At 40.2% G+C, this 27,483-nt stretch overlaps 1 long non-coding RNA gene across 1 annotated transcript in view; it reads right to left on the bottom strand.

The window, feature by feature from the left end:
* Nucleotides 1–3,130: 3,130 nt before the first annotated feature.
* Nucleotides 3,131–27,483, bottom strand: part of LOC110213614 (uncharacterized) — a 33,210-nt gene continuing 8,857 nt past the window's right edge. The window contains exons 2-3 of the long non-coding RNA XR_002326056.2: nt 24,678–24,786; nt 3,131–3,203 (exon numbers count right to left, since the gene is read on the bottom strand). This is a non-coding gene — a long non-coding RNA (uncharacterized LOC110213614). The remainder of the gene's footprint in view (nt 3,204–24,677; nt 24,787–27,483) is intronic.

Here is a 27,483-nt window from a genome sequence, read left to right as displayed (position 1 = left end):
AAGAAGGATGGAGACATTTTGAGGCAGAGAGGAAAATCTTCAAATTATATCATATAGGCCATAACCTGTTCCACTAGTGCTTTAAGTTGACCTTACTGGGGAGCCATGGTTTGTGTATGTGGAGGGGACAAAGGGCCAATTGGTTGTTCATGCTTGTTCTTTTCATCCCCTTTGTATTTTATTGGGAAAATATAAAGCTAACACATCCAGAGACTTCTGAAACAGAAACTATAGCATGCTTGATGTGGTCTGGCTTGACGTGGCTGCTTCACTCATACAGAGAAGGGGATAAGTAAACATAAAGAGCTAGGATGACTGATAGGTCCATAGGTGTAGTCTGGCCACCCCAAGCAAACTCCACGAGCCCCTGAGCATCCTTATCTAGCCTATTGATGTTTGTTGTATTCCCAAGGTTCCTAGGTACATTGGAAAAGAGTTGCAGTAGCTTTTGCCTCTGGTTATAAAACATTGCTACTTTTAATTGCTGTTGGCCTACACTTCTGGACAGGGCATGGTTTTCCCTGATCCTATCACAATATGTGATTTTGCCTCTCAGAACCAGAACAGACCCCCAAAGAATTGGGTGACCAGTGGAGCTGATTGGCACATGTATCCTTTTATGATTTTTTGTGTATATCACTGACATGTTTGTATGTCATCAAAAAAGACTGTACAATTAGCTTTAAGGAGTGTGCAGCTGCCTGTCTATTCCCTGAGATACAGAAGTGAACTAATTTATTCCTTTCAACCCATAGGATCCCTGGCTTCCTTCAAGCCTCAGTTCAAATGCCACTTTTTGTGGAAGGCCCTTCCTCTTCCTCCCTTCCCCCACAACTCAAGCTGTCAGAGTCTTACCCCTCTAACATTGTCTTCCATCTACTCTAAATGTATCTTCTATGATTATCTATCTTTATCTCTATCATCTATTTTTGAACTTCTGTTATTTCCCCCCGATTAATATGCATTTGTATTTTTATTTACAAGTTGTTTCCCCTGTTAGAATTTAAATTCCTTTAGTGCAAACACCTCTCTTTGTATCATAAGGACTTAGCACAGTCCCTGCCTTATAGTAAGCTCTTAATAAATGTTTGTTAATTGATTGGCTCAGTCTAAAGATGAGTAAAGTTGGCTCTTGGGCACCTAATTGTCAGGACTTGCAAAATACCCACCTCAGGTCAGGCACAGCCCAAAGAAGGATGACATCTCGTTTTGTAATCAGAGGTATTTATGCAAAATTAGAGTCAAATGGTGGGTCATTCCCCTTCTCCCAGCAAATCCCCAAACTTCTCTTCATTGCTCTGATTCCTAATTACCTGGGCTAGGTTCTTTTTCACACCTGCTGAGACCACTTCCCCCACAGTAGCATAATTGCCTAGCTGAGGGCTCCCAGTGTACTCCTAATGAGCTCAGGGCCTGCTGCAAATAAGGGCATTTACAATCCCCGGGAGATGCTGAAACAGTTCCTTTTATTGCAGGAGCCCCGATTCTATGCCTGATTAGCTCCTGCTTATTAAAACATATGGTTTAAGTACTGAGTTGCCAATTTAATGTTTCCATGAAACGTAATGCTTTGTGTAATGAGGAAAATAGTTGAATACTGGTGTTTATGGAACAGTAAAAATAGGGTGTTTTGAAAGACCATAACATGAAGTATAACTGGGAGATTAGGTTTAATATAGTCCTTTTGCATTACGTAGTGCTCATACTTTCTATACATCTCAGGCAACAGTGATATTTATAATTCCATGACTTTAGACCAGAGCATTGCCTTTTGTTCTTCAGTCACATCCCCCTCCCCATTTTAAAATCACATGAAATGACGGATGCAAAGCTCTTTGTAAACCTTAAAACTATGTATTATATATATATATATATATATATATATATATATATATATATGATTATTATTTTCTTTTGCATTTTATTGATTTTAATGGTTTTTATATCACCTTCCAAATATATCCTTCACACTTGTTACGAAGAACAAAAAAGAAATAGAAAAAAAATTGAACAAAACTAACTAACAAATTAGCTGAGTCCTATAGTATATGCAATACTTCATATCAATAATGCCATGTCTCCTCAAAGAAGGGAAGGATGCTAATTTACTCATTTCTTTTCTGAAGTCAAACTTGTTCATTATGTAACAACTCTTTCTTGATTCATGATTTTGTGGAAGGGAAGAGTTATTTAGACCCCCACCCCAACCCCCAGTCACTGCTTATGCTTTGTGGGATGAACCCAACTTGGTTGGTCCTGGTCTCTTCTACTTGCTCCCATCTAAGCAGGGCCATCTCTAGTCATCCTGATCCATATCTTGCCACTGGATCCAGACGGTCCTAGAGGAGAGAATGAGGCTGGTGACTTTTCATAGCCCTCCCTCACTTAAATCCAATTCACTTGCAAGTCATGGCATCACCTTCCTGATATCATGGTTCTCTTCGAGAATGGAGGACAAACACAACAAGAAGCAGGGCTAGAGATGCTCAGAGAGGACAGCTTGTTGTGGTGGGGGACCACTGGCCAGAGAGTCAGGAGACTTGGGTTCTGTTCCCTGCTCTGCCACTAACTAGCTTTGTGACCCAGGGTAATTTTGATCGTGAGTCTCTTCGCTTGGATGGACCAGCTTTTGCCTTATCCTGCTGGAGACCACAGCCCTAAGCCATTCTCTGGTTGCTCCAGTTATGCTGACTCCCTGGTAGTAGTGTTTACAAGTGTGTGCCACTGAGGTTGGCAAGATGCCTTTTTTTTTTTAAGGCAATTGGGGTTAAGTGAGTTACCCAGGGTCACACAGCTAGTAAGTGTCAAGTGTTTGGTCTGAGGCCGGATTTGAACTCAGGTTCTCCTGACTTCAGGGCCCGGTGCTCTATCCACTGCGCCACCTAGCTGCCCTGCAAGATGCTTTCTTTAAAGAAAGGAAACAAACCAGGCTGCTTATCCTAAATGAGCGTAGCCTGAATCTCCTTATTTTTATTTAAGGACAACAAATGGAGGGGTTTTCATTTTATATTCACATTTGTACACATTTGTCAACATCATTCACAATAGTAGAAACACCAGAAAATTATAGCATGAACTTCTTATAAAGTGATAGGGAAGCTTTTTCTCCTTAACGTTTTTCTTACTATTACCTTTTATTTTTTCACTGTCCACAATGTATTTCCCAATATATCACTCTCCCTTCTCCCTTCCAGAGAGCCTTCCTGTATATGATAAAAAAGATGGAGAAAAAATCAGTTTGGTGAAACTGACCAGCACATTAGCTAAGTCAGACATTACATGAAGGGCCCTACACACATAGTCCTCCATTCTGCAGAAAAGGGAAGGAGGTGCCTTCTCATATTTCCTTTTTGGGGCCAAGCTTGTTATTAAAATTTGATAGTATCTGATTGTTGCTGTTCTTTCTAAAGAACAGTATGCTGTTTTTATGGTTTCTCCTTCCTTCCCTTTGCATAAGTTATATAAGTCTTCCCATGAGTCTCCACAGTCATAATATTTATTGTTTCTTACAGCTCAGTATGTAATGGCATATCACTGTGCTGCAAGGAAAGAGGGGGAGCCTCGAGTTATTGGCTATGGAGCTGGGAAACCCCAGGGAAGTGGATGGTTTGGCAAAAAGATGGCTCCAAGCCATGACATCCAGCTCCCCACTACTCAAGAGCCATCCCTTTGGCCCAAGCTGATTTAGCACAACTGTCCATATGCGTCAGAGCTCCAACCCATGGGGAAGAGATCATGTCAACAAAGTCCTCTAACCCAAACACCATCGGCCCGAACACAAAAGCCCAAGAAGGGACTGACATTTCTGGAACGGCAAACTGCTCTTCAGTGGGAGTTCCAAACTCAATATATTTTGTTGTAACATAAACAGGATGAAGTCCTTTCAGCTGGAGCGCTTGTTTACCAGGACCCTGTGTGAATGAACTCTATGCTAAGTTGTGAAAATGAAATTAGGAGTAGCAGCAGCAGCTAACACTGTCCTTCTCGAAAACAGAAAAGCAATACTTTGCACCGTGAATACCTGCTGCAAAAGAAAATTAGACCTTGCTTGAAGACAGAGGAGGGGTTGCAGATGTTCCCCACAGCAACGCTGAGCAGGATAAAAGACTCAGTTATGAAGACTATCTCTGAAAAGGGGAAATAACTTGTTTAATAAAAGCAGGAGTAATTTATTTTGAGACAGAAGTGACCTCAGAGGCATTTCACTCTAATCCCCTCATTTTACTAATGAGGAGAATGAGGCCCTAGGTGACATGACCATTGAGCATCAGTGGAAGGGTGGGAACTTACATCCTCTCACTCAAGAGTCCAGGTTCTTTGTGCTGTGCCATGTAGCTTGGGAAAAAGAGAATACCTTATCAGTTTTTCTGCTTGGAAGCAGGAGTCTGGACTTGGAGATCTATTTCAAAGTTGTGGGGGTTTTTTAAGGGTCGAATTGGAGTCTTGAGAATTCATATTTGATAGAAAACTCTCTTTTTCTATGTGCTAAAAAATGTTATTTTAACATCTTGCCCATTTCACAAATTCTGTATATTCTTGTTTCCTTGTCAGATTAGAATTCCAGTCTAGGGTAGTGCAGAAAATGTTTTAAAAGGTCTCAGAGTAGGGGAGTGGAATTAAAAAAAATAGAATAGTTGAGCTTCCCTGAAAGATTTGGGTACCTTCCCTGATTTGGTGCACCTACCTAGCTTTACCTTTGTATCAAGCTTAATTAGACTTATCTAATGTTCTTTGTGATGTCACCAGTATTTGGGTTTAGACAGGCTAAGGGTGTATGTGTCCAAAGTGTAAATTTTTTAAAAAATCAAGTATATTATTTAAGTATTTGTTGTTTGTAAAGGCACTGTTGTTGTTGCTCAGTAGTGTCTGACTCTTCGTGACCCCATTTGGGGTTTCCTGGGCAAAGATACTGGAGTGGTTTACCATTTCCTTCTCCAGTTCATTTGAGAGATGAGGAAATTGAGACAAACAGGGTTAAGTGACTTGCCCAGAGTCATATAGCTAGTAAGTGTCTGAGGCCAGAATTGAACTCATGAAGATGAGTTTTCCTGATTCTAGGGTTAGCACTCTATCCATTGTACCACCTAGGTACCTTCGTACTAAGATTGAAGGAGATGTAACATTTTGCTAAGATGTAGTCTGGGCTTTTACAAGTTTATAATCTAGTAATCTTCTGTGTTTAATAAATACATTTTAGGGATTCTTATTTCACTTAGGACCTCTCATCAATCTTACTTTTTCTTTATACATTAATTATATGAACTTAGACCTTAATTCCTGGCATCTTGTACTTGAATTGTGTACCTTGCTTTGTATATATTTGTTTGCATTTTGTCTCCCCCATTAGATTATATACTCTTTGAGGACAAAGACTGTCTCTTTTGCCCCTTTTTGTATCCCAAGTGTTTAGCACAGTGCCTGGCACAGTGCTTAATAAATGTTTACTAACTGAATGTAGCAATTTGTTGATGGATGGAAATATAAATCAGCAGGCAAGATGACATGGAAACATATTATTAGAGTCTCGAAGTTTTGTGGATAGTAGGAAGAACCCTAGATTTAGAATCAGAGATCCTGGGTTGACACTGCCATCTGTGTGGCTTTGGGTGAATTGCTTTACTTCTTTGGACCTCAGACTCCTCATCTGTAAGATGGTGGGATTGAATCAGAGGACATCTAGTGGTCTATTTCAGTTCTAAATCAATGATATTGGAGAGTTTTAAAAAATAAGCATGAGAATAATTCTGATTGGGTGTCAGAAGACCCCTTTAAAAGGAATTTAGCTTGGGAAAGACCTTAATTTAGAAAGGCCAACGTTCTCTGTATCCCGGGCCATTGCCAGTAGACCTGACTTTTGTCTAACCACTGGACTTAGATGACTCTGGAAGAGAGAGTGAGGCTGATGACTTGGTGCAGCAACGCCTCACCTAAATCCAATTCGTGAGTGAGTTAAGACATCACCCCATGATGTCACTGGTCCTTTAAGAACAAAGGACAAACAACTACAAGAGAGATTAAACTTAATCAATCTCAGAACTTACTTTCCTCAACTGTAAAATGATAGTATTGGACTAAAGCAGGGATTCTTAACTAGGGGGTCCAGGAACCTCCAAGATAGATAGATTTTGGGGAGAGGGTTCTGTGAACTTGGATGGGAAAATAATTACATCTTTATTTGTACTGTAATTGCTTCCCCTATGTACTTATTTCATGAATTTAAAAACATTATTTTGAGAAGGGTTCCATAGGTTTCCCAAGACTGCCAAAGGGATCCAGGATAAAAAAATAAAATAAAAAAAGTTAAGAACGCCTGGACTATAGGATTTCTAAGGTCCCTTCCAGACTTGAATTCCATGGTTTGAGGAGGCTGTGTCCTGAATACTTGCTGGTGGCTCATTCCCAAACTCTGCCTTTCCCTTCAAAAGTTTCTAACAGAGCCAGTACACTATAGACTATGGAGGAAAGAATGTTAGACTGAGATCCTGGAAATCCTTTGAATGCTAACTCCATCACCTACTAGCTGTGTGACCCTAGGCAAATCATGAAGCCTCTCTGACACTCAATTTCCTCAGTTAGTCAGTCAACAACCATTTATGAAGTACCTTCTATGTGCCAGGCACCATGCTACCAGCTGAGGATACAAAGAAAGGCAAAAGACAACCCCCACCCCAGAGGAACTCACAGTCTAATGGGGAAAACAAGACACAAACACTTATGTGCAAACAAGCCGAGTACAGGATGAACTGGAGCATTTCAATAGAGGGAATGCACTAGAGTGAAGGGGAATGGAGAAAGGCTTCCTGCAGAAGGTGGGATTTTAGCTGAGCCTTGAAGGAAGCGAGGGAAGTTAAATGTAATATGGAGTTACTAGTGCTCACTGTATTTACCTATCAGCTGTTGTAAGGATCCAGTGAGAACATGTATGTAAAGCCCTTTGCAAACCTTAAAGCACCTTATACATGCCAGAGTTTATAATCATTTTTATTACCTCTGGCCTGTGTCTCCATAGATGGAGGGGCCTTCAGTCACTGAATAACCTCCTTCCAGAAAGGTAAGAAGAAAAATATTCCCACCGCAGCAGCTAGCCCTGAGGCCAGTCATTAAATGAGAAAGTCAGCCCGGTTCTGCCTTACCTTTCATTGCCATCTCAAGAACAACTGAATAAATTACAGATCAGCTGCAAGGCCACCAAGTGGCTGTGATATTGGATAATAGACAGGTGCAGACCTGAAGTGTCACACAGGGGCTTTCCGCAGCAAATAAATCAGCGTCTATTATTTATTTAATGTACGTGGTTCTCTACCCTCTATTGGGGCAATCAGAATGCAAAATGACCATGAGAACTGGTCCCTCAACTTGGACACCATGAGCAAATGAGACTTTATACATGCACATACATTTGTGTACATATGCAACGTATAATCTTTCTCAACATATTACATGTGTGCATATATACACACACATCTACACACATACATGTAGTTGTTGTTCCGTTGTGTCCAACTCTTTGTGATTCCGTTTGAGGTTTTCTTGGCAGAGATACTGGAGTGGTTTGCCATTTCCTTCTCCAGCTAATTTGACAGATGAGGAAACTGAAACAAACAGGGTTAAGTGATTTGCCCAGGGTCACATAACTAGTAAGTGTCTGAGGCTGGATTTGAACTCAGGAAGATGAATCTTTCTACCTCCAGCCAGGCCTGGTACTATATTCACAGTACCACCTAGTTGCCATATACACACATACACACAATTATAATGTGTATAAATGTGCATGTATATATACATGTGTGTATGTTTGTATATATATTTGTCTATTCAGTTGTTTCAGTCCTTTCCAACTCTTTGTGACCTCATTTGGGGTTTTTGTGGCAAAGATACTGGAGTGGTTTGTCATTTCCACATACATACACATATGTGTATATACATACATGTACACACATATATCTACATATATAATGCTTTGCAAACATTTGAATATTGTTTAAATGTATCTAGCATTATTATTACTAACCATAGAAGCTAGAAGGGACCTTAAGGATCATCTACTTGCCCCTTCTCATTTTACAGATATGGAAACTGAGGCCCACAGAGGATAATGACTTGCTTGGGGTCATGAAACTAGTTAATGGTTTGTCCCAGCCTCTAGTATTCTTTTGATTACTATTTTAAGAACAATATTTAACTTCCAAACACAGGCATGAAGTTAATATTCTTGTACTCAAAGTCCCAACTGCATTTAATATTGAAATCTTAGGTCCAGTGAGATCATTCAATATAATGAAAATGCATATAAGGATCTCTGTTCCCATGTGGAATGTTCGGAAACCTAATTTTGAAAATCAAAGCAAAGAAAATGAGTTGGCTGGTATGTAGAGTAGAGATTTTAATGCTCATGCACAATCAGAGATAAAACCATGAACTTCTCTATCTATTCTTACTTAGAGAATCCCAGATGAGGCACCGGGAGGGTCTTCAATTTCACCTACTCCAACATATAAGTGAAGCATGAATTCCCTCCACAATTTCCCTGAACAGTAACCGTCTGGATCAAACACTTCTAGTAATGTGGAACTCAATACATACAGAAATTTCCCATTCCATTTTTTGAACAGTTTTAATTGTTAGGAAGTTCTTTATTGTGTCACATTGAAGTCTGCCTACTTTTAAAGGATTCCCATCAATTACTCCTAGTCATTCCCATTGACATCATATAAAATGTACCTAATCCTGTTTCAACAGGCCCATCTCTGTTCCGTATATTCTTTTGGAAAGAGTACTCATCTCTAAGTCCTTCAACTCTTCCCCATGAAGTATAAGGTTTCAAGCCCTCTTGTGACCTTGGCTCCTGTCCTCTGGAAGTTTTCCAACTAGCCATTGTCTTTTAGAATCACCTTTGTAAGAGCTAGAAAGAGCCCCGAGGGTCAGCCTTCCTATTTGCCTACAAACATATTTGTTCTCCAAGTCCTCAGAAATCCTTCCCTAGATCTTTCTAGCTTAGTCAACTACTGTTCCAGTTCTGGACGCCCCATTGATTGCTAAATTTCTCAAAATAGTGGTCTATATCTGATGTGTTCCCTTTCTCACTATTCCCTCTGTCCTCAACCACACATAATCTAGCTTTCACCAGCCTACTTAAGGTACCCTCTCATGGGTCTCTAATGAGCTCCTAGTTATACGCAGAATAAAGGGAGACAAGGTCATTTTCTTGTAGGTCTTTGCAATCTATGGGAGAACATGCAGACAAAACAGAAAAAAGACTTTTTGCTCAAAGGCTTTGAATGTCCAAGTTTGCTAATGTAGCCGGTAGATGTCACTGTGGAGGGCAGAATTATACTGTGGGTTTTCCAACAGAAAGGAGCAGGGTTGAATCTACTGGACTACACCTGTCTCTGCCTGTGGGGCAGGGCTTTGGACATGAGCTTCTTTCTGGTCACACCCCAAATCCCTCTCTTCTCCAGAGACAGGGGGACTCTAGCCTCAGGCATGCATATTCAAAGTGATCCAATCTCTGTGGTTTTATCCTAGAGCAACGGTGGGAGATTCACATGGTTGTCCTTTCCCTCTGCTATTTCAGAAGCTTATTAATGTAAATTATTAATATGATAATAGCAAAAGCTCTGAGCCCTCAGGCAATCTTTGGTTCTGAGGTGTCTTCTGTTCCCTATTCCTGAGATGAGAAACTCTAATGGATTAAAATTGTTTGTTTTTTTTTCAAATAGCTATCACCAGCCCCTGTTTTCCACTCTCTGACATGACCAACACACAGATAATGAAGTACACAACTGTACAATCAAATGTTTTAGATTTTATGTAAAAAGAAGGCAATTGAAAAGGAATGCAAGATATGTATGTGTACATATATATAAAACATATGATATATATATATATATATGTTGTGTATCTTCCCTTTAAATTACTTTCTTTTTCTTTTTAATTTAAAAGGAAGGTAAGAATGTATCTATAGATATATATGTAATATGCGTGACATATAATATATTATGTATAACATGTAATATAGATGATATTTGATATGTAATATATGGTATATAATATATAGTTTACATGTAACATACATAATATGTATATGTTTTCCCTTTAAATTACTTTGTTTTTACATAAAATCTAAAACATTTGATCATGAGAGTTATGTACTTTGTTTACTATGTACATGTGTGAATATATATGTATGTATGTGTGTGTGTGAAATTATTAGCACACAAGGCACAGGGAGAAAAAGTCAAAGGAGAAAATTTAAACCTTTTGCTATATTTCCCCAGCTCTTAAAGGATGGTAACCTCTCAGGTGCTCCCTTGTCCCTCTACCCTCCTCTGCCCAACTCTTATGTCTACCACAGATCTCTGTCTTTCTGGCTCTCTCTGCCTCATAACCCCACTCAATCTAATTTAAACTATAAGACAGATTCAGTCTCTTCCTGGGAAGAGGATGCCATCCATTTGAGATGCTGTACTACATTTTCCAGGGCAACTAGGCAGCACAGGGGATAGAGTGCCAGGCCTGGAGTCAGGAAGACTCATCTTGCTGAGTTCAAATCGGACCTCAAGTGCTTCCTAGTTGTGACCCTGGGCAAGTCACTTAACCCTATTTGCCTCAGTTTCCTCATCTGTCATATGAAGTGGAGAAGGAAATGGCAAACCACTCCAGTATCTTTGTTAAGAAGACTCCAAATTGGGTCATGAAGAGTTAGACACAACTGAAAAACAACACAACAAAATTACATTTTTCAGGGGCCCACATAGTCCTTGGAGACTTACTCTGTAGAGATCTATTTCCAAAATATACCACATTTTTCTTTCTTTCTTTCTTTCTTTCTTTCTTTCTTTCTTTCTTTCTTTCTTTCTTTCTTTCTTTCTTTCTTTCTTTCTTTCTTTCTTTCTTTCTTTCTTTCTTTCTTTCTTTCTTTCTTTCTCTCTTTCTCTCTTTCTTTCTCTTTCTTTCTTCCTCTCTTTTCTTCCTTCCTTCCCTCCTTCCTTTTTTTTTTGACAGCTACCGAATGGGGAATAGTGAGGGGTAGAGGCAAGAAGAAATATTTTGAGGAGGCATGGAAATTGGTTGAAAAGTGCTGGGTTTGTGAGTTTTTTTCCCCTTTTGTTTCTTTTTACTTTGTTCCTTTTGGTACACTGGAAATAGCCCAGGTCTTGGAGTCAGGAGAGCCAGGGTTTGTGTCTGGTCTAAGGTTTCTCCGAGACACTTCCATTCCAAGTGATCAATCATGCCTCTGCGGGAAGCATTTCCCTGGCCTCTTCCACGTGGTGAGTAGCATCAGAGGAGTTCTGTATTCTCTCTTACACATCCGAATCAACTGAATGGATTGTATTATAATAGGGTTCAGCATACATAGTAATAGTAATAATACTTCATACGTTTCAGTTTCCTGAGTGATGGAAAAAATCAAACGGAACAACCAAGCATCAGATAATTCACTATTCATGATTGTGTTTTACTCTCTTGAAAAGAGCCTTTTAAAGATTCTCTTGTCCCTGAAACTATTCCTGTGCCCAGGAATCTGCTCTTAAATCCTATAAGAGCAAGACTGCATTTTACAAATGCTACACACTGCCCTCCTGGGCAGGAACTCTTCATCTTCATCATTGCTGTGACTAGGTTCTTAGGAGGGTCTGAACTTTGATTTGTATCACTCCTGAGCCGATCCTATTGCTTCAAAGTTAATCCTCTATAAACCATTAACATGAACTTTGTATTTGACATCCACTAGAATGTGCCAATAAATGTCTTGTTGCAAGGACCCCAATTTCCATCCACATTCTGGAGTCTAATATCTAATATTCTATTATAATCATATTAAGTTTTACTTTTAGATGTGTATTCTTTACTGACTGACCCATCCCTCAAACCACTCTCTCCCACCTCCAGTGAAAAAGCAGGAAAAACAAACCCCCTATTACAAATATGCATAGTGAAACAAAACAAATTCCTGTACTGACTATGTTAAAAAAAAAGTTTCAGTCTATACTTTGACTCCATCAGCTCTCTATCAGGATATGGGTAGCATGCTTCCTCATGCTTCTCCTGGAATTGTGTTGATTAAATTTCTTAAATCTTTCAAAATTGTTTGTCTTTATAATATTGCTATTATAGTATAAATGGTTCTTCTGGCTCTGCTCACTTCACTCTGTATCAGTTCATACAACTCTTCTCATGTTTCTCTGAAACTATCCTCTTCATCATTTCTTACCATACAATAATATTCCATCATATACATATACCATAACTTGTTTAGTCATTCCTCAGTTGATGGTTACCTACTTAATTTCTAGTTCTTTGACACCACAGAAAGAGCTGCTACAAATATTTTTGTATGTATGGGACCTTTTCCTTTTTCTTTGACATCTTTGGGGTTCATACCTAGGCCAGAGGGAATGCACATAAACCTGCTTATTTTGAAAGGGGCGGAACTGGCCATGGTTAGAGATAGAATCAGATCTGGGTTCTTTCTGATCCTGGTTCTGACAGTTTGTTAGCTATGCACGCTACAAGAATCGTTACCTATTTCACGAGTTTACATATGGTCTCCCCAATTAGATTCCCCAGTAACTTCAAGACAAGAACTCCATGTTACATTTCTTTTTATTCCTTATAGTGATTAGTAAAGGGGTAGAGACTAGACCTGTGATTTTGTTGGAATAAGTAAGTCAAGTGAGGAAATTCCTGGTACCAGTATAGGCTAGGATCTTGTCTGAATCTTATACTCTTAGAGAGATGTCTAGATCAGAGGTTAGCAAACAATATCCCACTGGCCAAATCTGGCTCTGTGCCTGCTTGTGTATGGCCTGAAAACCGAGAATGGTTTTAATGGCAGACTGGATTTGATAGTTTGCAGAATATCCCAAGAGATTAAGTGACTTGTCCAGCATCAAACAGCCATTATAAGTGTGAGGACTTCCTGGCTTCAAGGCCAATTCTCTATCCACTCTGATGTACCAACTCATGTGGAATACGTAGCTTAAAAATGAGGCTGTCAGGAGCTAACTGAAATCATGAATCTACACAAATAGCAATAGGAAAGTCAACACAGAGATTTAGTTTCCATCTGTTTATTTAAGACATGCTTTATCTGAGTAGTGCTGTAACAATTCATTCTTTTATCAGAAGGGGGTAGAGGAATGTGTATGTGTGTGCATGTGTGTGTTTGTGTGTGTGTGTGTGTGTGTGTGTGTGAGTATGGGCTATTATATATCTGAAAGGAAGGTGTTTTTTCTTTCCAAAGTCAAATTATTGGCACTACTCATTGATGAAAAATACACCTCCCCCCCAAATTTCTCTAGCCCTGGAATAATTGTGCTGCAGCCTGGGGGGCTTGGTTTTTAGAGGCACTCACTCAGGTATTAGATTAAATAGCCCAATAAGCATTAGCTTTCGGGATAATTGGTTTTTTTCCATAGCTCAGCCGTGTACCAAGTGGGAGCCCAATAAATGTTTTGAAATGAATGATTGGTGGTATTTAATAATAGGTGCTGTAGGGGGCAGCAATGAGCAGCTGCTGTCTGTTTTCCTGAAGGATAGGGCAAGAGGGAATTGGAGTTTATGGGATCTCTTATGGAGTTGTTCAAGACAAGAAGTTCAAGTGTAGTCCTTCTTGGAGGCGAGGACCTGACCTTGATGACAGTCTGTAGCCTCTTCCTTTCCTTCATCAAACTCTGGGACACACTGAGATTCCTTAACATACATGTGGAAAACAGTGGTACAAAACCCCACTTGAGTGACACGCCTTTCATCTCTGGTCAACACACTTTGAGGGTACAACTGTAACTTTGGGAGACAAATATCTTAAATTATGAAATATTGGAAGAAGCTAAAATAACCATGGGAACTAGTGATGGTAGGGTCTTGCACCTCAACATGGCCCTCACCATTCATAAACATGATAGGTAACATTTATGTAGTACTTACTATGGGCCAAGCAGTGTTTAGTACTTTACAATTATTATCTCATTTGATCCTCACAACAACTCTAGGAAGTAGGTGCTATTATTATCCCTGTTTTATAGAAGAGGAAACTGAGGCAACTAGGGTGCAGTGACTTGCCCAGGTTACACAGCTAGTAAGTGTCTGAGGATGGATTTGGACTCAGGTCTTCCTGATTCCAGGCCTGGTGCTCTATCCACTATGCTACCTGTCAAATACCTCCCTTCCCACCATAGGGAATTTTTATTTGCTCTGGGGGTCCCTAAGAAGGCTGTTCTAGATTATTCCACACAATTAAAAATCCTTGGGAGACCCTCCATTAATTCTAGGTAGTCTCCAGAAAAGCTTGGGGGGAAGTTCAGCCTAGAGTAGGCTCTCTAAGTCTATTCTACTCAATATTCATGGCCATAGAGGTAAGAAAACATGAAATCCCATCAGTACCTCACACATTACAGAAACCTTCTTTTCCTCTGATAATTGTTGACCAAAATCTTCCTGATTCCTTCTTGTGTTTTCATCAAGAATGCCTTTGATGTATTCATGTAAACAATGTTCTGATAAAGATTTTAGAAAAACAAAAAAGTAAGCAAAGTAAACAATTACTGATTGTCACTTTAAAATATCATCTGTTGTATTTCTTTTTAATTAAGTTTTTGTATTTTTCTTTTTTCCAATTATATGTAAAACAAATTTTAAAAATTCATTAAAAATTTTTTGAGTTCCAAATTTCCTCTCACCTTCCCTCTCCTCTCCCCTCCTTGAGATGGCAAGAGGTTTGATATAGATTATACATGCGAAGTCCTGCAAAACACCTTTTCATATTAGCCATGTTGCAAAAGAAAACACAGACCAAAAGAAGAAAGATAAGAAAAATAAAGAAAGTTTGAAAAAGTAGGCTTTGATCTGCATTCAGATTCCATCAGTTTTTTTCTCTGGAGATGGATAACATTTTTCATCATAGGTCCTTTAGAATTGTCTTGGATCATTGTATTGCTCAGAATAGCTAAGTCATTCACAGTTGATCATCATACACTATTACTGTTACTATGTACAATGTTTTCCTGGTTCTGCTCACTTCACTTTGCATCAGTTGGTGTAAGCCTTTTCAGGTTTTTCTGAAACCATCCTGCTCATTATTTCTTATAACGTAATAGTATTCTATTATAATCATATACCACAACTTGTTCAGCCATTCCCAAATTGATGGGCATCCCTTCAATTTCCAATTCTTTGCCCCCACAAAAAGAGCTGCTATAAATATTTTTATACATATAGGTCCTTTTCCTTTTTTTAAGTCTATTTGGGATACAGACCTAGTAGTGGTATTGCTGGGCCAAAGGGTTCTATACTAATCATATGATCAGAGATCTAGTATTAGAAGGGAACTTAGAAACCATTAAATTCAACCCACTCATTTACAAATGAAGAAACTGAGGCATGGAGAGGTTGCATTCCTCTGTCTAATCTATCCTACCCTAGCTCCACCTACTGATTCAGGATCCAGTCTCAATGCTACCTCCTCCACGAAGTCTTCCCTGATTCCCTCCATCCAGAAGTAACAACACACATGGCTATACTGGTTTACAAGTTACAAAGGGCTTTCTTCCTGACAAGAATCCTTTGAGCAAATGGTGAAAAGATGACTAATTACCATTTTACTGATGAGGCAATTGAGGTTCTAAGAGTGAAGTAACTTACCCAAAGTTACAACACCAAGATCAATTCTTTTTGCATTGCAGCTGCTGCCTGTCAGTTGAGAGGGATCTCTTCCTCTTCTGAACACTCTTGGTAATTTCATCTTGTCTGCAGTGCCTTGTGCCATAGTTATATGTGAATGTATCTGATCATCTGGCTACCAGGGGTGGGGAACTGGTGGTCTTGAGACCGCCAGTTCCCCACCCCTGGACTAGACTGTGAGCAAAGACAAGAAACTTTACCTGGTTCAGCTTTGCACTCTCAAGCACTAGCATGGTGTCTCAGATTAAGGAGGCACTCAATTCAACAACAACAGAAAGCAAGGTTACGAACATCTATTAAGCATCTATTATACATAAGGCACGTTAGGTTTTACAAAAAGAAAAATAACGTAATCCCTACCTGCAAGGAGTTTACAATCAAGTTGAAGAGATAATTAATGTAAAAGAATAAATATGGTAAGAGATAGAATGTGGAAGTTAAAAAAAGAAGATATCCAGACAAGGTGCTTTGAGAAATTCAAGGAGGGAGAAATCACTTTTGACTGGAGGGGATCAGGAAAGGCATCCTGGAAGAGATGGCATCTCAGCTACGTCTTGAAGGAAGAGAAGCATTTCAAGAAGTAGACATGGAAGTAGCCCATCCAGGCATGAAGACAGTTGGCACAAATGTGTGAAGTGGGGTTGGGGAAGACAAGACAAGAAAAAAGTTAGAAGTCCAGCTTGGCTAGTATGTAAGGTGGGAAAAAGTATGAAGTCAGACTGAAAAGATAAGTTAAAAGGCAATCAACATTGCACAGAGGATAAAAAGCCTGCCTTGCAGTCAAGAAGACCTGGGTTCATTTTTGCCTCAGAGACCTCATGGCTGTGTGATCCCAGCCAAATTTCCTAACTTTTCACTGCCTTAGGCAACACTAAGGGGATACATCCCAGTACTGCTGATGATCCATATTGGTAGAGGGAGTCCTCCAATCCATGAAATCACAGATCCAGATAAAAAAAGTTGGAGCCAGATTGTGGAGAGCCTTGCATTCCAGGATAAGGAGTCTGTGTTTTATTCTATAAGCAACTGGGAGCCATTGAGAGTCTTTGAGCAAGGGAGAGACATGATGAAACCTGTATCTCAGAAAAGTTACTTTCACAGTGTTGTAAATGGAGACCGGGAGAAACTGAAAGCATATAGGACAACTATACGATGGTCTAAGTAGGGGAGGACAGAAGGGATATTTACTGAATGGCAATGAAGTACAAATACTCAAAACTAATTCATTTCCTAAATTTTGCAGAGAACTTTGTGTTTTAACAGAAAGAGTTCTGGCCCAGGAGATCTGAATTTTTGAGGCCTAGCTTTACCATTAGCAATGTAACCTTAGACCAGTCATTTTCCCACTCTGGGCCTCAGTTTTCCTTGGATAAATGAGAGCATTGGGCTATCCATAAATTCTTCCAGCTCTAAAACTCTCTCTATAAATTTCTTTCTTTGGGTCTGTGGAGGGTCATGATTGGAGCATGGCATGTGGTGTTCTGTTGTTCTGGCTACATTTTTAAATAGCCATGAATTGTGGAGAAGCCAGCCCCATGACATTCAATTTGCAGTCTAACTCGGGGCAGGCTGGGGCTTTTAGAATTCAATTTTGTGCTTGACACATTTCAGGGAGATCTTGACATTTTCTGGTAGCTTAAGTTCTTGGCCTGATTTGTATTTTTTTAGACTGTATTTCAGGCAATCAGCTTTTCACCCCATTCCAAGGAGAGGCAGCATGGCATGGCAGAAAGAATGCTGAATTGAGAGTCCAAGCACCTTGATTCCAGCTCAGGCTCTGTTACTCAGTAGCTGTCTGATCTTGACCAAGTCAGTGGGTCAGGATCCAACATTTCCTCATCTACAAAATGAGATGTTTGGACCAGGTGCTTCCCACCCCATGTATATCTTCTATGTTCATTGTTCTTTGTGTATGCACTTTGAGGGCAGGGGCTATTTTTTGCTTTTTTTTTGTATCTTCAGAACTTAGTATAGTGCTTGGCATATAGTAGGTATTCAGTTGTGTCCTACTCTTTCTGACCACATTTGGAGTTTTCTTGGCAGAGATACTGGAGTGGTTTGCCATTTCCTTCTCCAGCTCATTTTATAGATGAGGAAACTGAGGTCAACAGGGGTAAGTGACTTATCTGAGGTTACACAGCTGGTATGTGTCTGAGGCCAGATTTGAACTCAGAAAGGGAGTCTTTCTGACTCCAGGCCTGGCACTCTATCCACTGTGCCACCCAGATGCTCTTGGAACATAGTAAATACTTAATAAATGCTTGTTTACTGGTGATGGAGGCCTGGATGACTCTAAGGCAGCTTTCAATTCTAAATCCTGCATCTACGGCTCAGGGGAATGCATAAGACTATGATTATTAAAGGGGCAGCTAGGTGGCACAGTGGATAGAGCACTGGCCCTGGAGTCAGGAGGACCTGAGTTCAAATCTGGCCTCAGACACATAGCTCTCATTAGCTGTGTGACCCTGGGACAAGTTACTTCACCCCATTGCCTAGCAAAAACAAACAAAAAAACAAAAAGACTATGATTATTTGTAGCCAGATGAATTCAAATTAAAAACATATGTACTAGAGGTGATCCCACAAAGCCAGACTGAATGTGAGGGGGTACCCCTGTTACATGCACTTAATTGAGTTGTTATTACACTGAAACCAGATAAGGTAACCTTGGGGGGAGAAGAGTTGCCTTCCTTATCTGGTATCCATCCATTTATATAATGGTACTACAGTCTCAAATTATTGCTTAAAAGGAATTGTTTCACAATCGAACTCTTGTAACTGATGGGATTAAATTGGATGTGGGAATCAAGTAACAGCATAAATCTTTGTCCTATATAGACAGGGATGTTAGTTTTTCATCTCTACCTGCCACTTCTGTAAAGTGTCTTGTGAAGTAGTAAGGGAGAAAGTCTATGGGCCTTTCTTTTCATCCTTCGTTGTTGTCGTTCAGTTGTTTTTTTTACTTGTGTCTGACTCTTTGTGACCCCATTTTGGGGTTTTCTAAGCAAAGATACTGAAGTAGTTTGACATTTCCTTTTTCAACTCATTTTATAGATGAGGAAACTGAAGCAAGCAGGGTTGTGACTTGTCCAGAATCACACAGCTACTAAGTGTTTGAAGCTGGATTTGAACTCAGATCCTCCTGACTCCAGGGCTGGTGCTCTAGCCACTGGACCACCTACCTGACCTTTCTTTTCATCCTGCCACCTTTAATTTCATCATAACCTGCTTCCCTCCTCCAGAGGTGGCCTCTGTTGTCTCAGTGTAGGGTGGGGAGGGGGTGACCTTGGGCTCTCCAGTGTTTGGGCAGATCTATTAAGGTAGAGAACTGGGTTAGCCACAGACTGTATGGAATGGGACCAGTAGCCCAGCTGGGGTGCAGATCACTACCAGTGTCTGCCCTTTGAAATGGACAAGAATACAAAATGGCCCCAGTTTTGGTGCCATCTCCTCCTTCTTCTGCAGTGCTGGTGATGGGATGGCCTGAAAGCAGACAGAGAGTGTGGAGAACCACATGGGTCTGAAACAATTCCCAAAGATTCCCATGAGGGCTGATACTCTTAACATGTGGTCTTTGTCCATTGGAGTAACTACATCAGATGAAAGCATCAGAGAATTTCAGGGAATTCCAAATTAATTAATTTTAGGAACTTAGCAGTCCAACCTAATATCTGAAAAAGACTCTTCCTTGCAATACACCCAACAAATGGTCATCATGCCTCTGCCTGCATAGCTCCAGGAAGGGGAAGCCATTCCATTCTGACATAGTCCACACCATTTTTTAGATACTTCTAATTGTTAGGAAGACTTTCCTGACCTGAAGTTACATTTGCCTCTTTGAACTTTCCAGTCATTGTTCCAAATTCTAAGGTAAAACAGGACAAATCTAATGTCTCTTCCATATAATAGCCCTTCTTGTACTTGAAGACAGCTTTTATGACATCCCCTTCCCCAATCTCCTCCCCCATTCCCTCACCCTGGCCTTCTCGTCTGGAGAATTTCCACTGATTTTCTCAAACATTCAATGTACATTTCTTAGGCACTAGGGACACAAATAAGGCAGCTAGGTGGCACAGTGGATAGAGTGCCAGCTCTGGAATCAGGAGGACCTGAGTTCAAATACGGTCTCAGACACTAGCTGTATGACCCTGGGCAAGTCACTCAACCTTCTTTACCTCAATTTCTTTATCTGTAAAATGAGGTGGAGAAGGAAATGGCAAACCACTCTAGTATCTTTGCCAAGAAAAACCCCAAATGGGGTCATGAAGAGTTGGATATGACTGAACAGCAGAAGACTTGACTTCAATGTCTACCTTACTGTGGTTATCACTAACATCTGATTTAGAGATATTTAACAAGATCCTAAGCCAATATATTTCTTGATACTCTATGACCTCAAGATGGCACTCTTCACCCTCTTCCAGGTCACTCTGGAGACATTACCGCAGACACCGTTTACACTGCACTCAAGGCTTAGCCTCTCCCCAAACCTGCACAGTCTACAGGAGACATGATGAAGGTGCTGGGGGAGCTGGGAGAGTGTCTTCTCCTAGCCTGGCACTGGAGTCAGTACTTTATTTATCACTGTTCAAACCTTGTCAAATAGGACAGTGAATCTATATAAAGGACAGAGATCAGGGGAGAACATGCCATGACATTTCAATTTATAGTGTAATAGAAAGCCCTGTCTGGGCTTGATGACTCTGGCTTTGGAGTCAGGAGAGCATTGGGTTTGAATCCTGCCTGTGACACTCACTAGCTTATGTGACCTTGACAAGTCATCTTTTTTTTTTTTTGAGGCTCCTTTTCCTCAGCTGTAGAGACAGGGTTTGAATCTGTGATTTCATTGGTATAAGGAATTCCTAGGTAAGGAAACTCCTACCAATGCAAATCACCACCTCCTCTGCAACTTACAGGCTAAGAAAATTGCTTAGAATACTGAACCAATCAATAAGCACTTATTAGACATTAAGCAGTTAAGTATTATTAAGCTCCTATTATGGGCCAGGCACTTTGCTAAGAATCCCTGGGATACAAAGAAGGGCAAAAAACCAACCCTTGCTCTCAAAGAGCTCCTAGTCTAGTGGGGGATACAACATGAAAACAGCTAGGTACAAAGGATGCATACAGGATAAATTGGAGCTAGTAGAGAGAAGGTACTAAGCATTAATTAACTGGAAAGTTAAATGAATTTCCTAGAGTCACAGCCATCCCATATCGGAAACAGGACTCAAACCAAGGGCTCTAGTCTTTGAGGCCAGCTCCCTATCCATTACACCACACTGCCTCTGGTCCATAAAGTGGGAATTGTAAAAGCTACAGTGTTCACCTCCTATGAGTGTTGGGAGGATCAAATGAGATAACGTAAGTGAGGATGTTACATAAATGTTGGGGTTTTTGAGGATAGGTAAATAGGGCATTTATTACTATATTTTTAATATATGATATAATACATTTGTTATATATAACACTGTATGCTATAACTTATCATACATTAATATATTGATATGTAACAATATTTTAAACATATATTACTAGTTCTAGGCAATGTGTTAAGAACTGGGAATACAAGCTCAAACAAGCAAGATGGTTCCTGCCTTCAAGGAACTGACACTCTAACAGAGGGAAGACAGAACATTCAGTAGATCCAGAAAATGGATGGAGGGTACAGAATGGTGTAGAGATATCTGGGAAGAGATTAGATCTGGTTCCAGGAAAATTAAAGTGAAAACTCACCTATCAGAACCAGGAGCCTCAGAGGAAGAATCCAGGGTTCCATTGGGGGAGGGGGCAAAAGGGATGATGAACTGGAGTGGAGGCATGGTGTGCGGGTGATAATAAACTAGGTGAGAGATGATTTTTATTAATTCCACTGTGAAATCCATTATTCCAGGGCTTGATTTCATGGAGGGCCACTGACTGACTCTTTGGAATCCCAAGTGGTCTGAGGCTGGCAGGAGGTGTTAGAAGGTATGTTATGTAGGAATAGGGGTGGGACAAAGACCCCATCCTCTTTGCACTCACATAATCCTGAGTTTGTAGGGAAAAGAAGCATAATTTTTAATTGATGTTTGTTGGGGATACTCCCCCAAATATGTGCAGCCATCAAACAAGCCAGTTATTATTTTTTGGATCTGGGATTTGGGATTTGGTAGGTAATGGGGGAGGGAAGAGGACATCTTTGTATTTGCTCATAAAGATAGAAATAGCACCTCAGAATGCATTTACTTCTAGAACAGAGACTATACTCAATCCTTCCTCCTCCTTTTTCCTCCCCCAACTTCTCATCCAATATGGTTATTTAGAAGCTTCAGTTTCTGGTCTATAGTCAATTTCTGCATCTTTTATCTCTGTGAACCAAATCAATGAAGTACCACATGACACAGGATGCTGAGGGCTTCTCACTCGGCTCCAACTCCTTCCATTAGGGAATTTTCCACCCTTATGATTGGAGCTTTTATATTTTTCCTTCCTCTGGTTCCTCTTTCTGCTTTTCCTCCCCTTTGAACCCTTCTATGTGTTGCTTTGTGCCAGAGACCTGGTTCTGTGGGAGGATGTATGGGCACGTGCCCTTTAAAGCCCAGCTCTTGGCTGAGTGCCCAGCAGAGGAGGGGGAAGTCTTTATGGCACAGCTAAAAGAGTTTTAATTATTCACAGAACATTTATTAGTTGGGGAGACAGCCATGAAACCACCATTTGTTATTAGGCCACAAGTTATTAGGGAAATAAATTAGCTTCCCATCACCACAGAAGTGATTTTCTCCTCTGTGGAGGGGATTGACTGCCCGAGGTTGGCAGTCAAGTGGGTTCAACTCCAGTAAACAGACCCCCAGAAGTATCACATCCACAGGAGAATGCCAGGGACTCAGACAAGTCTGGGACTCGCCATTGACCTTCAAGATTTTTTCTTTTCCTAGTGGAGACTCCGTTGGCTTGTGAGCCAGAGACAAGGCTGATAGCAGGAAGGGGGAGCTTTTTATATAGTATTTTCATCATAATGACCCTGTGTGGTTGATTGTACAAGTGACGTTATCACCGATTTGCTGATGAGGAAATGGAGATTAAGAAAAATTTAACAAATTGTTAATAAGTATTAGACTAGGAATTAGAACCCATGTGTTCTGACTCTAGGCCCAGACCACAGTCTGGTGCTGCCTCTTTCCCATCAGATGCTATGTTTGTGGGAATTATTTTTAACTATAGGCTCAAAGGCCTGATATCTTAATTAGATAAGCTACTGATGAGGAAGAATTTGATAAAAATGGGAAATTTTGAGCCATAAAATTGCTAACATGCTCTTTCCAGCTCACAATGGCCAAGGCTACTAGATGACTCATAGCTATGTCATTGAGAAGTGCACTGGTGAAAAGAACCAGCAGTTGGGATGGACCCACAAGACTGACCACCCACGAGTACATACATATGCATGTATATACTTAGCTAGAGTAACTACATTTTCTGAACCAAAAATGTAGAATATAGTCTGATGAAGGATTAATTTTTATAATCCCAGCACCTCATACATAGTAGGTATTTGAAAAATGATTTTTGATTTGAATGTTGTTGAATTATAGGCACAACGATTAGGACATTAAACAATTCCCAGAAAACCAAGAAGGCATGATTTACATACTTCTGACTGTATTCATGGAAAAGCTAAGCGGTGCAGTGAAGAGAGTGCTGTCCCTGGAGTCAGGAGGACCTGAGTTCAAATCCAGCCTCAGATACTTACTAGCTGTGTGACTCCAGGCAAGTCATTTAACCCTGTTGGCTTCAGTTTCCTCATCTGTAAAATGAGCTGGAGAAGGAAATGGCAAACCACTCCAGTATCTCTGCCAAGAAAACCCCAAATGAGGTCATGAAGAGTTGGACATGATTAATCAACAACAAAAAAGATCTTAAGTTTTTTAAAGTGTGGAATGTACTTCAAATACATACCATTCCAAAATGGAAAACTAGTGTGATTTCTCACAATTAATACACAATTACATGGTGTATCAGAAGAGTTAGTGTAGTCATAAGCTATAAAGGCTTAATATACTAAGGCTTTTAGGGCATTCTTTTAGGGCACGTCCTATAGTTGTATATGTGTGTATGTATGTATGTATGTATGTGTGTGTGTGTATGTGCGTGTGTGTGTGTGTGTGTATGGGTAGAGGGTACAGCATGGCTTAGAGATATCTGGGAAGAGGTTATATATCTATACATATCTATTTTTTATATATATACATACACACACACACAACTATAGGACGTGCCTTGGCCTCTCATATCTGTGTACCCATGCAGCTTACCCCAAACAAATCAGCTATTCTGGTCAAAAGAAAGAGCAGGGATAGAAGCAATATTTTAGAAAACATTCACTGCTTTCTGAGACCAAGAACTGAGGGGTATGGGAGGCATTAGCAGCTGGGGAGATCTGGAAAATTCTCATGCTAGTACTTGGTCTGAGGTTTGAAAGAAAGCAGGGATTCTAAGAGGTGGAGGTAAGAAGGAAGAACATGACAGGCCTGGGGTGCAGCCAGGACAAAGGCAAAGACAAGAGGGAGAGCGTCATGTGAGGAACTCTAAGAATGCCACTTGGGATTAGGATGTATATGAAGGGAATAAGTGTATAAGAATGCTCGAAGGGTGGGTGGGATCCAGTGTGAAGGGCTTTGAAAGCAAAACAGAGGAGTTTTTATTTGAATAAGTGAGTGACATAGTCACACCTGTGCTTTAAGACTAACCCTCTGGCACCTGTATGATCAATGAAATGGAGAGACTCAAGACCAGGAGGCTGATCAAGAGGCAAAAGATAATGAAGGCTCAAATTAGGGTGTTGGCCAAATGCTGTCTAATGGACAAAGAGGACCAAAGCTCAGGAGAGAGACCAAGCCTGGATATAGATGTTTGTGAGCTATATGTCTATCTAAAGATAATATTGAACCCAAAGGAGCAGATGTGGTCACCAACGAATAAATGAATGAATGAATAGGCATTTATTCAGAGCTTACCAAGTACCAGCCGTTAAACGAGAATGTAGAAACATCTTGTCCAAGGACAGCACCCTGGAGTGCACCCAAAGTTAGGGGCTATGATGCAGATGATGATCTAGCCGAGGAGCTGTGAAAGATGTAGACAGAAGAGCCACTTTAACAAACAACTATTCAAAGTATGGTGTGGTGGAAAGATCAGTGTCACAAAAACCCAGAGAAGAAAAATTATTCAGGAAGAGGTCAACACTGTCCAGTGCAACAGAGGAATCAGGAAGGATGAGGATTTGGAAAAAAGACATCTAGTTTAGTAATCAGTAGATTAATGGTAACTTTGGAGAGAGTAGTTTCAGTTGAATGAAGAGAGTAAGAAACCAGAATGCAAAGGGTTGAGAAATGAATGAATGAGAAGACAGGAAATGTCAGCAAGAGAAGACAATTTCTTCTAGGAATGTGGCTGGGAAAGGGGGAAGAAATAAATATAGGATGATAACTTTAGAAGATACTGGAGTCCTATTAAACGTATTTTCACATTAATGATGTTGTAAGGAATAATTAGAACCAATAGGAGGAACTACAAGAAAGAGAAAACAAAACAAAACAGAAGAAAAAAACAGCAAATAATATGCTTCAATCTGCATTCAAACTCCATAGTTCTTTCTTTGGATGTGGATAGCATTTTCCATCATGAGACTTTGGAGATGTCTTAGATCCTTGCATTGCTGAGAAGGACTAGGTCTATCAATGTTAGTCATCACACAACGTGGCTGTTACTATGTACAATGTTCTGGTTCTGCTCACTTTACTCAACATCATGCAAGTCCATACAAGTCTTTCAAAGTTTTTCTGAAGTCAGCCTGTTCATCATTTCTTATAGCACAATAGTATTCCATTACATTCATGTACCACAACTTGTGCAGCCATTCCCCAATTGATGGACATCCTCTTGATTTCCAATTCTATGCCACCACAAAAAGAGCTTGCTATAAATAATTTTTGTACATGTGGAGCCTTTTCCCATTTGCATGACCTCTTTGGGATACAGCCCTAGAAGTGCTATTGCTAGGTCAAAGGATATGCACATTTTTATAGCCCTTTGGGCATAGTTCCAAATTGTTCTCCAAAATGGTTGGATCATTTCACAACGCCACCAACAATGTATTAGTATTCCAATTTTCCCATATCTTCTCCAACATTCATCATTATCCCATTTTGTCATGTGGGCCAACCTGATAGGTGTGATGTGGTACCTCAGAGTCGTTTTGATTTACACTCCTCTGATCAATAGTGATTTAGAGCATTTTTTTTCTTATGACTATGGATGGCTTTAATTTCTTCATTTGAGAACTGTCTGTTCGTATCCTTTGACCATTTAGCAATTATATCAGATTGCATTCCATCTTGGGGAGGGAGACGGACTGGGAGGGGGATAAAAATTTAAAACTCAAAAGCTTATAGAAGTGATTATTGATAAATTAAAATAAATTAATAAAAATATATTAGAGTCAAGTGGGGATTTATTTTTTAAGAATAGGAGACATACAGCTGTGTTTAAAGGTGGCATGGAAAGAATTAGTAGGTAGATGGTGTTGTGGATAGAGTGCTGGGTCTGGATTCAGGAAGACTCATCTTCCTGAGTTCAAATCTGGCCTCAGACACCTACTAGCTATGTGACCCTGGGCAAATCACTTAACCCTGTTTGCCTCAGTTCCTAATTTAGAAAATTAGCTAGACAAGGAAATGGTAAACCATTCTAGCATCTTTGCCAAGAAAACCCCACATGATTGAAATGACTGAACAATAACAACAGCAAAGGTTAAAGATGTATGTGTGAGAGGGGATGATTGTTGGGGCAGAAGGGAGCAGATCAAGGGTACTTGTAAATGGATTGAATCAATAAAAGGTTGGAAATCATAGGGGAAGTTGGTAAGGGGGGGGTTTAAATACTCTGGAAGCTTTGGTCAAATGAGCTCTTTGCTTAGTAATGAATGTGCTGAGGTCTTTAGTTATGAGGCTGTGGAGAGGGGATGGTGTGGGATTTCTGAAGAGAGAAGGTAACTTTAGGATAGTGACTGTGGGGGAATGCAAAAGAGAATAAATTAGGAAGAAACAAAAGGATTGCCTTGCTGTAATGAGGGCCCATTTAAGATTAGGGAACAAATCTACCACGGACCTAGTTAGCACCTTCATGTAACTCTCTCCAGTGCTGCTTAGCATCCCATGCAGAGGAATAGTGGAGGTGGATGTTGGGACAAAGGTGGGGTTTTACAAGGCATGAATGGCAATAGGACAATGGGTAAAAGATTAGAGAGTAGAGGACAGTGACTACTGAACTGGTCAAGATAGAGAAAGGAGGAAAGTGAGTCCAGAGCACATATGATAATCTGGGAGAAAACTGAGGGGAAAAGAACCTGAAAGTCACAGTGAAGAGGAAAAACAGATTTAATGGGGAGAAGCATAGGGAGGAAGAGAATGGTAACAGATGATCAAATAAAGGAATTTTGGATTTCTCGATCAAGGAAGTGGAGTATATGGGTAATGGCAAGATTATAAATTTCTGCATCTCCCTCCCTGGAAGCTACATGCACAGGATAATGATACCACAGAAAATGTGCAGAATGAAATTAGTGCTAAAACCTGTTATACATTGTGTTTTCTCATCAGGCTTCTGGGATCATAGTAACACCTAAATGGATTTACTGGTTTGTGTCTCCAAAGAGGATTCTAGCTCAGTGCTCTGTGCTGTTAACTGCAGGTGACATTGGAGATTGAACAGCAATCTCAGGTGTCTGGGGCAGCAACATTAGTGGATGTCAAATGGCTTTTA

Source organism: Phascolarctos cinereus, unplaced genomic scaffold (genome assembly GCF_003287225.1).
Source record: "Phascolarctos cinereus isolate Bilbo 61053 unplaced genomic scaffold, phaCin_HiC Scaffold_4;HRSCAF=312, whole genome shotgun sequence".
Lineage (NCBI taxonomy): Eukaryota > Metazoa > Chordata > Mammalia > Diprotodontia > Phascolarctidae > Phascolarctos > Phascolarctos cinereus.
Note: the sequence above shows the minus strand (reverse complement) of the source record. Positions and strands in the feature narration are given on the sequence as shown.